We start from the raw sequence: 12,270 nt of genomic DNA, 5'->3' as shown, positions 1-12,270 counted from the left end.
TTCCAGTCCCAGGGCACACAGGTCCTTCTGTGCAGCGAGCCCCTAAAGTCAGCCGGGCTGTCGCATCTACCCTGCTTCCCAGGCCACCTTCCCCGCTTCTGTTTCGACTCCTGTACTTACTGTGTTGCATCAGCTCTTCACCTAGATCGTGAACACCTGCTTGTTTCGTTTTCCCCAGCCTGCCTCCCACACAACTGTCAGAGATTGAACTTGTGCAAATGTTGAACTTGGTGTTTTTGCCCGTAGAGGACTTGGACTGGGGCCGCTAGCAACCAGGAGGCTGAATCCTGGATACCAACATGGATGTGTTATCACGCCCCATTCTCGTGCTGGGAAGCATTTTAGTCCAGGCATCGTCCAGACCAATATTTACAGAGCAACTGATGTGGGCAGCGGTGGTGCTCAGTTCCCCAGAATGAGTAGTTACCTCCTGGACGCTGGAGCGCTGTTGACCGCAAGCTCTTGACCTCCTGAACAAGGTCAGTACTTAACGGCTGCAAACTTCACACTCTGTTGTATCCTCCCTAACTCCCCACCCACCTATTACCACCCCCCCTCCCCCAGACTTGCCCTTCCGGTGTTTTAGTAGAACTCCTGAATCAACCTCCGAGGGTTAATTCTTTGGCATTGGAATACTGCTCCCAGCGCCACCCAGGATTTCCAGGAGCACACCTTCGATTAGTGGGGAATTTTTTTCTCCTTCACTGTCTAAGTAGTGACTTGGGTGGGAGAGTCACATACATGTAATTTGGGATTAACATCTGCTGGAAGATGCTGAGAACATGAACAGGACCTGAGAGGGTTTATTAAACAACCTCTGGGAGAAACACAGGCCAGAGCTTCAGTGTGACACACCCTCTACTGCCTTACCTGGCGTGGAGCCGCATCCTCTCCAGAGACCTTCAGCTCCTTGTGCACCTTATGGCAGGTAGAGTTGAGAGGAAGGTCAAGGTGGGACATAGTAAAAGGAGCTGGAAGGCACTATGGTGGCTGTCTGGTACCCCACACCTCCCAAAAGCTGAGGGGGAACTGATGAGGTCAAGCGACTTCCTGCCCCGAGGGACAGCACCAGAGCTGGGCCCACAGTGCTGGCTTCTTGCCTCCCGGCCCCATGCTTTCTCCTGTACACGGGGGCTGTGTCCCTCTCCCGAGGGTGAACGCTCTCTAGTAGAATGTGCTGGGCTGGCACATGAACCACATGTCTCTCGGCTGCTTGAGCGGCATCCCTCTCTTGAGCAGGTTTCTGTGAGTGCCGCCAAAAAGCCAGGGAAGCTGGGCCATGGCAGGAGGCTCGGCTTCATGCCTGGGACGGTGATTCCTCACCTAGCTCAGAGCAAGCCCGCAGACCTGTTGCGGCCAAATCTGCATCACAGATTTGTTTCATCAGAGTCACCACTCAAGCTGCCTTTTACTGTAGGAAGTTTCTTACAAGTGGTCCTAGGGGAAGGCATGAGAAGCAGGTGTCACCTGCCTTCTTTTAGATGCTTACCTGGGAAGGAGGGGTCTGAAGCTGTATTGTGTGTGTGCATGTGAGACAGAGAGAGAGAGAGAGCGAGAGAGAGAGAAGGAGAGAGAGAGAGAGAGAGAGAGAGAGAGAGAGAGAGAAAGCAATGGAGATCAGCAGCATAACAGTGACTCTCCTAAACATTTCGCATCTGTTCAATATGGATGGCGTCTGAGCCTTTGCTCAAGGGGTCTGTTGGAAGCTAAAGCCGTGAGAAAATGGAATGACAGTTGCTCACATTTGACTAAGGCTTTAGAATTTACCGTGTCCACGTTACATGCGTGTCAGCTTGTGGATCTCAGAGACCTGGGAGATGGGGAGCACAGTTCCCATTTTACAGACAAGGGACCGGAAGCTCCCAGCACCCCAAGGTTTCATATCTTAGGAGAGGCAGAACCTGTGCACAACGGCCAACTCCAAGGCCCCAGTCTTCCCAGTCTTATGCCCCCAAAGGCACTCAGTAAACCATAAATCACCGGACAGTATTAGTTGTTATGCCAGCCTCTTGGGGCCCAAGGGCCGAAGAGGTGTTGAGTTGCTTGGTAATAGATCCGCTTCCACTTGTGCAGGAAAGGAATTCCTTGGGCAGGCCAGCAGCTTTTCTCAGACAACCCTCCCTTTGTGAATCAGGTGGGGAACGGTGAGGGGTACCTACTGCAGGCTCACTGACATGTTCCGGGAACATCACCAAACGCCATGTCCTGTGCTGTGTTAGCATTGACTCTCCTGACAGCTCGGAGATAGGACGATTCCGTTTACAGAGGAAACCAGAATGTCGTACAGCTGGCAGAGCCAGGACTAGGCTAGGGGGCGTCTAACTTTGGGGCTCAAGCTTTCAGCCCTTCTACAATATGCTGTTTTGCCTTCAACCTGTATTTTACAGGGTATCACGTGGAGGAGGTACAGGAGAACAGGTATCCCGCCCTCCAACAAGAGCGTTTGGAGAGCGAAGGGCACACATCCCAAGTCTGTGGTTAGTAAGTGGTATTAAATGGAGGCCAAAGAGACCGACTGAACTGATTAGCTCAAAACAAAAATTAAACCAACTGACTAAGCTGAAATAAGGTGCCTCTATTGCATTGGGGTTGGCATATAATTTAACATCAGAATTAAAATGGAAACAGCATCTTTTTTTTCCCTTAAACAAGAAAAAAGTTACATGATACAGGAGTATGTAAGCTACCTGCAAGATGGAGCAGAGGGTACGGGAGTGCAGGAAGACGGTGCAGAAGTCAGGAAACCAGCTTGCCCACAGCCATAGTGTAACGAAACCCACAAGGGAGGGGACTCAGAAAACTAATAGCAAAACCCGAAGCAGTTCCCGGAGGCAAACACCTGTCAATTTTCATGTACTAAATATAGTGGTAGTTGGGTCACCTTATCCCTAAATAAACACTAGCTAGACAAAGACTTTTTAGAAAAGAATCTTGCCATTGGCTCAGGCAAGCTGGAGGCTGGGAGAAGCAACCTCCTGGCAGCCTCTTACTCCTCTGCCGCCCCTGCTACTTCAGATTCCCTCTGTGCTTCTGCCCTTCTCTTAGGTTGGCTGCATGTACCTGATTATCCTTGTGCCTTTTGTCCCTTCCCCCAAGGTGAGGGATCGGTTTCCTTGGCCTTCCCATGATCGGCACGGGGTGGGAGAAACCCCCCGTCTCTCCAGCACAGGCCCACGGGCAGCTCTCCAGCAGAGGCTTATTTTCCATCCCACTTCAGATACTACTGAAAGGAACATGGTTCTTCCCTTGCTTTTGCCGTTTGAAGTTTGACTGCTGCTGAATTGGGCGCAGCCCCTATGTCAGGAAACGTCAAACCAGAAGCTTGCTGTGCGCGTTGTGCTTCCAGCCTCTTGCCCGAGCGCCGCCAGGCCCGTACCCAGCAGGGTACAAGGGACCCGAGGTGAGGGACAACCTAGAAAGGCAGAAGGGCCAGAGCTCCAAACCCAGCACACCTCCCCTCCTCCCTGCATGCTCTCATCAACTGCTCGCAGCCGAACTTTCCTCGAGATGATGTCAATGAAGATGGTACACACTTTGGGGTTGCTGAGAATTAGAAAAGCAAGTATTTGATACAGAGCCCCAAGCCCAATACCAGATGCTCAGAGATGGTATGTATTCCTTGATATCCTCTGCCTTCCAGGGGCTTATAATCTGTTTGGGGAGTGGAGACAGACTGCGTGAAAGCACTAACACGTGTGCCACAGATTCTTCAGCTCTGTTGGACATCAGGAAGTAAATAGTAACACTAGCTACAATGTATTGAAACCTACAAGGCCAATTAAGGGTGTCATCTATACTATCGATAATGCTTATGACAGCTCTGCCAGGTAAGTGAGGATAGTCTTTCCCCCCATCCCACCTCCCGCTTGGCTGATGAGGAACCAAGGCTCAGAGAGGTTAAGCAACATGTCACAGCCCACACAGCCTCAGAGGGGTTGATCAGCCTGGGCTGAACAGTTTCATACCTGGAGCCAAGGTGGTGTGGACCATGCCCAGCTGTTGGGCTGAGGCCTGGGGCGCCAGCCAGTGCTCTGTCCTGGCAGACCACCTCATTGCCCATTGACCCATGGGTGGCAATTCATCATAATTCCTACTAGATAATCAATGAGCCTCACTTCCGACCTGTTGCCAACTCACACAGTTCCCCGGAACTTCAGACCTACTCCCCCCACCCCTGTGCGGGGCGGTCAGCAGAGAATGAAAGATACTGTTCTGGACGACCACAGTGAACTCGCTGTACAATGAAGTCATTTTGTTCTTTCACTGAACCACTTCCCTGTACCAGGAATTAGAACCTACATGCTGAAAAAGCCCAGAAACCTCCTGCTCCAGTGTGGCAGGCTCTTTTGTAACTGTGTGACCCACTGGTTTTGCTGGGATGTGCACATTTCTAATAATGGTGATGATAAACAAAGAGGACTTTGCGTGGCAGGGGCGTTTCCTCTCTCCAAAGCTGCTGTCTCAGATGTTCCTCCACTGCCCGAGCCCCAGAGCCAGCCCCCTCGTCCCCCACCAGGGCCTGCTCCCCCCTGACCGGGGACCCAGCAGCTCAGAAAAATGGCAAAAAAATGGGACTGGAGGAAGCTGGAGCTTTCCCTGCCTGAGATTTCACACGAACGCTTTAACCCACCCTGCTCGATTGTGTTTTCTCTGCCAGACAAGGGCCTCCCCCGCCAGGGAGCAGTCAGTGGCTTCCAGCAGGGTCAGCAGTCAGGGCCTGTGGAAAAGGGCAGGTGGAGGGGGACACGGCACAGCCACGTGGGTTCAGCTGGGGTGAGTTTCTGATCCGGCCATTGTGGAAGACAATTGGATAAATATCTTATTGGGGACAGTATAAGGATTTTTCTAGCTCAGGGGTCAGCAGTCTTTTACTGTAAAGAAGCATTTAGCAATAATTTAGGTTTTGTGGACCATACGGTTTCTGTCACAATTATTCTACTCTGCTGTTTTTATCGCGAAAACAGCCAGAGATGATATGTAAATTAACCGTGTTCCAATAAAACTTTATTTCCGGACACTGGAATTTGAACTTCATATAATTTTCACGTATCATGAAATACCATTATTTTTATTTTCCCCAACCATTTAAAATGTAAAATGTGTTCTTACTTGCCAGCTGTAAGCAAACAGGCAGCAGGACAGATGCGGCCACTGACTAGTTTGCCGGCTCTTATTCTAGATGAGAGGCTGCTTCACAGAAAAGCACTTCTCGTTTTTGTCCCCCCTCCAACCATGTCCCTCAACCAGGTGGAACTGCAGACTGCCAGTCCTGTCACCCACGTGTCACATTCTCCTCATGAGCTCCCTGCTCAGTGTCTCGTTGTGGTGGCCCGCTGTACCTGCCAGTGTGAGTTTCTGTCACCACGACTCTGAACTTGAGCCCAGAGATTCTAGCCACGTGGGCATCACTGCCCTCTGGCCCCAGATGGTCCTCTTGGCCCACCTTCCACCATACCTCTCGCTCGGCGGGGGAAGCTCCTATCCCCACGCGGGTCACAATTTCTTCCATGTTCCCAGAAAGGCTGGACTCTCTCCCTCGGTTCTTCATAGAGCCTTCAAATATTACAACTCCTATTAGGCAGGCTGGTTCTACTCCTTACAGTTCCTCTCAGAGACCTTGGGACGCTTTGCTTGGGACTTTCAAGTTGTACCCCTCAGCGTTGAGTCAAATGAATCCTTCCTGCCCACATCCCCCAGAATCCTGAGACACTCGCTTAAGGCTAAAGTGAGCCCTTTGTTCTGGCATACTGGGGGGTGACTCCCAGACTCCAGAGACCTTTACCACTTCTCTCGGGGGTCCCTGAGGCTGCTTGAAAGTGTAGTAGCTGACTGTACCCCCAGGCTGGGCATCAAGCAGGGTCTGTCCCACCTGGCTCAGACCTCCCCGCCCCAGGAGCTCAGCCTGCACTTCTGCAACAGGCACATGGGTTGTCAGAGATTTGGAGAAACAATGGCCTGACATACAAAATGCTCAAGAAAGATGGAGGTTCCAAACGGGAAAACTACTGACCTTCTCCCTGATGAGCCCAGAGGGGGATGGAGAGGGCGCTAATGCCATCAGCGACTCTACGGGCCATTCAGGTGTTCAAGGGACAGAGTGATGGAGGGGTCATGATGAGAGACCGGGGCTCAACCCTGCCAAGATAAGAGGGCTCAAAGACGTGAAGAGAGTATCTGAGAGACACTGGGCTTCGCTAAGAAGAACGTGGAGGACACACGCCTGGGGAAGGAGAGAATGGAGCGGGTGATGCTCTGCAGCCAGCCCACACGCTCTGTTCCTCCTGGGCGTCTGTCTTTTCCCATTCAAGAGGGAACAGACAGTGAGAGTGAGAAGTGGGTGGGGGCTGAGGAGATGGATGGACTTTGCACTGCCGTTTCCCAACTCTGTGTCCTTTGGTCAGTTTTTTAACCTCTTTGTTTCCTTGGCTATAAATGGGGATGCTTACCTGCTATGGTTAGTATAAAGATTAAAGGAGCTACAGTTAGTAAAGACCCTAGCGGTAAATAGATAGTTAATAAATGATAGCCTGTGTGCGTAGGCATGTCTATTTTGTGTTTAAACTGGGCGATTCTTCAGTAAAGTTGTGGCTTTCATTTTGGTCCTCAGATTATCTGATAAAATCACCTGGAGTGCTAGTTAAAAATTCAGTTTCCCCAGATCCCATCCCAAGATTCTGATTCAGTAGGTCTGGCTTAGGGGCAGGGAATCATCCCCAGATAATTCTCACGTGCTTGGAGTTTGGACAGCACAGCCTTAAAGGTTGAGGAGGAGATGTACCACAGGAGCTGGGATGGCCAGAGGGTCCTTAGGAGCTGGAAAAACGGGGGCCCAGTCCCCGAAGATGACATCCCAGGGCACAGAAAACACTTGAAAATGGGATCACATGTCACAGTTATCAACAAGAAAAAAAGGCAACCAGAAACATCAAACCAATAAACTAGATGTCCACACCCTCAGAATTAGTTTGAATTTTTAAACGGTTGCCCACACAGATTCAATGAGAGACCAATCTGCCTGTCTTTTTCTTAGGCTTCCAGATCAGATGCAAAAAGACTGTTTTGTTTTTGTGGTTTTAGTTGACTATTGTTAATACATTGCATTTTAACTTCAGATTCTGAAAAAAAAAAATCATTGTTCCTGGTGAGGAACTGTGTACTGAATGGTAATAAAATCAAGGGGATTTATGATTTGCAGAACAAAACTGAGTCCAAGAATTGAAATCCACTCAGAGGGTGGTGGTAAGAGGTTTTCGCTTCCCATGATAAAATCCCCGGTCTTTTTTTTTTTTTTTTTAATATATTTATTTATTTATTTGGCTGTGTTGGTTCTTTGTTGCTGCGCGGGGGCTTTCTCTAGTTGTGGAGAGTGGGGGCAACTCTTTGTTGTGGTGCGTGGGCTTCTCATTGCAGTGGCTTCTCTTGCTGCAGAGCACGGGCTCTAGGTGTGTGGGCTTCAGTAGTTGTGGCACGAGGGCTCAGTAGTCGTGGCTCACAGGCTCAGTAGTTGTGGTGCATGGGCTTTGTTGCTCTGCGGCATGTGGGATCTTCCAGGACCAGGGATCGAACCTGTGTCCCCTGCATTGGCAGGCAGATTCTTAACCATTGCGCCACCAGGGAAGTCCCAAAATCCCTGGTCTTGAAGGTTTAACTCTGCAAGGAGAATGTTCCCGTGGGCAGAGCAAGTGACCAGCAGCTCTTTTTACCCCTCTGGAGCCTTCACTCTAGTGGCCTGGGGAGCTGCCCCCACCCCCGCCCCTGCATGGGCACCACCAACACCCTTGGTTCCCTGGAGCCAGCTGAGACAGTCTGGATGTTTTAAAACAACATTTTACTACATTTTAAAAGAGACCAAAAAGAAAACAAATATAGAAAGAGCAAGGAGTATAACCATAGGACAAGGAGAAGAGCATCGCTTCTGGTGCTCCCCGAGGTCAACTGGTCCTCGGGGCTCCAGCCCACACCATCTCTGGCTGGCCAGTCCTGTGCTCCAGCGCCTAGGGGCTGGCTCCCAGTCTCAGCCTTCACTGGTGGGACCCACAGTTACTGTCACTGCTACTCCAAGGCCACATCCTTGACCTCTTGACACTTCCTGGGTCCAGACTACAGAATCCAGGGACAGATCCCCTGCTGCTTTTTACCGAGGATCTTCTCTTCTGATTATGACATCTTCCGAGCTGAGAGAGTTTCCAGCGAAGACCTCACTGTGCAGGTGAGACACAGCCTGCCTCTTTCCTGTGCACCTCTAGCTGTGGCATCCATAAATCAGGACCGATCACTTCTGGTAACCTCACTGGTCCCTGGTAGACTGCATTTCCCACCTCTTTTCAGTGGGAAGCCCTGTTCCAATCAAGTCAGTCTGTTCTCAAAAGCCTTCACTTGTTTCTCATTGCCTGTAGAAAGCCTCTAGATCCTCCACCGTTGGTCTCGAGTCACCTTCCGGTCTCTCTCCCATCCCTCCCATCCCCACGCCCTCCACTCAAGCTTCCCCACTGGTGAGAAGGGAAGACAGGCTGGTGAAGCCTTCACTTTATCTATATAATACTCACCAATTCCTCACTGGTCCCATCGAACCTGGTGTGAGAGCTGGCAGGACACTGGCCTGGAGGCCAGGAGACCATGTCCTAATCTGGCTTGTGAGGCCATGTTTCTTCAGGTCAGGCACTGGGCCTTGCTAGGCCGCAGTTTCTTCGTCTACAAAATGCAGATGTTGGACTAGCCCATCCGTAGAGGCCTTAGCCCACAGGTCTAAGCTGATCCTGATGCCACAGTGACCTTGTGACTCAGAAAAGCTGTGAAGGATTCGGGTGCTCAGAGGAGGCCTGACATGATGTAGGGCCCTTGTTCATGTCGGTCACAGAAGTGCCCTTGGGACCTTTCTTTGAGCTCAGCCTTCTCATGAGGAAGGAATGGGTCAACTCTACTTAGTAGATGCTTGAGGAGTGCTTACCCCGTGCCAGGCTTGGTGCTGGGCACTGGAGATCCAAGGACAGATGAGAAGCAGTCCCTGCCCATGAGGAGCTTGTGGACTCCTGGGAAACACTGTATAAAGGCACACAAGGGTCACGCTGTGGATCATACTGAAATGGAGGGGTACAGTGTTAGGGTCTCATTAGAAGGAATGACTGGGGAAAGCCCTCCAACCTTGGAGCTGGGTCTTACAGGATGAGTCAGTTTGTCTACACGTGCTCTGGGGACCGGGGAGGCATTGGGAAACCACTGAAAGTTTTTGAGCCGGTGAGTGACACCATCAGATTTGCGTTTGAGAAAGATCACTGTGGTCACTGTGCAGCAGATGGAGGGGCCGAGGTGAGACTGGAAATGAGGAGAGCTCAGCAGTGGTCCAGGTGACACACGATGAGGGGGTGTTGATGTGAACTTGGGCACAGAACAATTACAGAGACCTTTACTAATGTAAGCATCACCAAAAATAGCTTTATAGAATTTGTTCTGTGGACCCACGGGCATGTGGCATACTTGTTTATGTTAATCAGTCATTGTACTGTATCCCCTGGAATGCTCTCACTTGTCTCCACTCTCCCCAAATCAGCTGTCTTCTCTCCCTCACCCAACAGCACCCCCCGCCCCACGAGAGCTCATGACTCCCTCTCAGCCCCACTTCAAGCATAATCAGTCTCCTAGCAAGAGCCAAAGAAAGTGTCTAAGTCACTGTTTCTCAGGGATGTGCTTTTCGGATTATGGGGAGGGCAGTTCTCTGTTGAGGGACTATCTCATGCATTGCAGGATACTTAATGTCCTGGCCTTTGGGGAACTAGATGGCTGTAGCAGCCCCTAGTAATTATGACAGCCGATGTCCCCCTATACTTCCAATCTCCCCTTAGGGGGACAGTACTTGACGGATGACTGTTTATACTGCCGCACATGGTCCTGTCTCCCAGACAGCTGCTGTATACAGGTGTGTCCCTTGTAGCCATCCCCTGAAAGATTGGCTTCCGGAGACATCATTAATCATCCCAGCCCCTCCAGTCAGGTCAGCTAAGAGGACAGAGTTCCCACCCAACCTGCTTGCATGCCTGAGATATCTTTATTCTACCCTCATATTTGGTTGAATTTAGCTGGACATAAACTTCTAGGCTGCAAGTCATATTCCTTTAGAATGCTGAGACATTTTTTCATTGCTTTTTGCCTTCTAGTATTGCTGTTGAGAAGTCTGATGCCACACTAGCCCCTTATCCTTTGTATGTGACCTGTTCCCATTACCTGCCCTCTTAGGGTCTTCTCTTCGGAGGTTCTGAAATTCAGTGATAAAGTGCCGAGTGTGTGTGTGTGTGTGTGTGTGTGTGTATGAATTTACATTCACTATGCAGGGTACTCCATGGGTCATTTTAATTTGAAAGTCACGTCCTTCAGTTATGGGAAATTTTTACTTTATTATTTCTTTTAAAAAAATTTCCTCATTTTCTCCTCCTGGATTTTGATTATTCAGATGTTGGACCTTCTGGTCTAATTCTCTAATGTTACTGTTTCCCTCTGGTTTTCAATCAAATTCTCTGTCTCTCTGTCTCTGTCTCAATATATATCTATATATTTGCCTTAACTTTCCGAGTGGTATCCTGAATATCCTGAGCATACTTTCTAAATTTTCTGTTGAATTAAAAATTTTTACTATCAAGTTTTTAACTTACAAAGTCTCTTTTTTATTTTTATTTTTTTAATTTTTATTTTTTTGCGGTACGCGGGCCTCTCACTGTTGTGGCCTCTCCCGTTGCGGAGCACAGGCTCCGGACGCGCAGGCTCAGCGGCCACGGCTCACGGGCCCAGCCGCTCCGCGGCATGTGGGATCTTCCCGGACCGGGGCACGAACCCGTGTCCCCTGCATCGGCAGGCGTACTCTCAACCACTGCACCACCAGGGAAGCCCTCAAAGGTTCTTTTCTAATACTCTTTTTTTTTTTTAGCTTTCTACTCTATTTCACGGACGCAATAGCTTCTCTTATCACCCCAAGAATAGTATTTATACATTTTGCTGATATTTTCTCATGCTTCTTTACTCTCTTTTCTCCAAGTTCCTTTTCTCTGTTTACATATTTTACCCCATCTTTCATTTAGAGACTTTCTTCAGAAGGTAGAAAACCCTTGGCTGTTCTTTTTTTTGGGGGAATGAGTCACTTTAATATTAACTAGAAGCTCTAGTCAGTGCACGAGGTGTACTTATAGTTTCCAGCCTTCTCTGTAGAGGGATGGGCAGGTACTCAGCCATGTTTTGTTGGGAGACCCCCAATGTGGATGTTTGAAGGTATTTTCTCTTGAGCTGGCCAGTTTTTCCCAAGAGGAATCTTTTAGCCATACATATATCTGAAGGCACCAGCCTGACTTACAGTCAAGTGTGTGGACTTTCACTTAATCTTCACTTTCAGAATAGTGTCTCAACCATCCCTTAGCTAGTGTTGATATCCCCCAATCCAGAGCCTTTTCAATTCAGCTCTGCAGAGTAAACCTCCCATCTTCTACCAATGTCTAATCTGCTCTTGTTTCCATCCAGGGTGTTTTTCATTTCATACATTATAGTTGTCATCTCTGGAAGTTCAATTTGGGTCTTTTTATGTCTTCCACTTCTTTACTTACATATTCAATCTTTCGCCTTTTTGAAAATATGGAATAGAGTTATCGTAACATTTTTGTACTTTACGTAGTTTTTTTCTAATTAAAAGACCTTTTAGGACTTCCCTGGTGGCACAATTGTTAAGATTCCGCCTGCCAATGCAGGGGACACGGGTTCGAGCCCTGGTTTGGTAAGATGCCACATGCTGTGGAGCAACTAAGTCCGTGCACCACAACTACTGAGCCTGCACTCTAGAGCCCACGAGCCACAACTACTGAGCCCACGTGCTACAACTACTGAAGCCCAGGCGCCTAGAGACCATGCTCCGCAGCAAGAGAAGCCACCGTAATGAGAAGCCCACGCACCGCAATGAAGAGTAGCCCCTGCTCACCACAACTAGAGAAAGCCTGCTCGCAGCAACGAAGACCCAATGCAGCCAAAAATAAATAAATAAATTTAAAAAGAAGACTTTTTAACAGCAGTTCTAGATTTATAGAAAAAATCAAGCAGAAGGTCCAAAGAGTTTCCATATATCCCCTCTCTCTCTCTCTCTTCCCTGCCCTCCCCCACTCATAGTTTCCCTATTATTAGCATCTTGCCTTAGTGTGGCACATTTGTTACAATTGATGAGTCAATATTGATAGATTATTAATTATTATTATTAACTAAAGTTCATAGTTTACATTAGGGTTCACTCTTTGTTGTACATTC

Source organism: Monodon monoceros, unplaced genomic scaffold (assembly GCF_005190385.1).
Source record: "Monodon monoceros isolate NGI ecotype Baffin Bay Population unplaced genomic scaffold, NGI_Narwhal_1 Super_Scaffold_18, whole genome shotgun sequence".
Classification (NCBI taxonomy): domain Eukaryota; kingdom Metazoa; phylum Chordata; class Mammalia; order Artiodactyla; family Monodontidae; genus Monodon; species Monodon monoceros.
Note: the sequence above shows the minus strand (reverse complement) of the source record.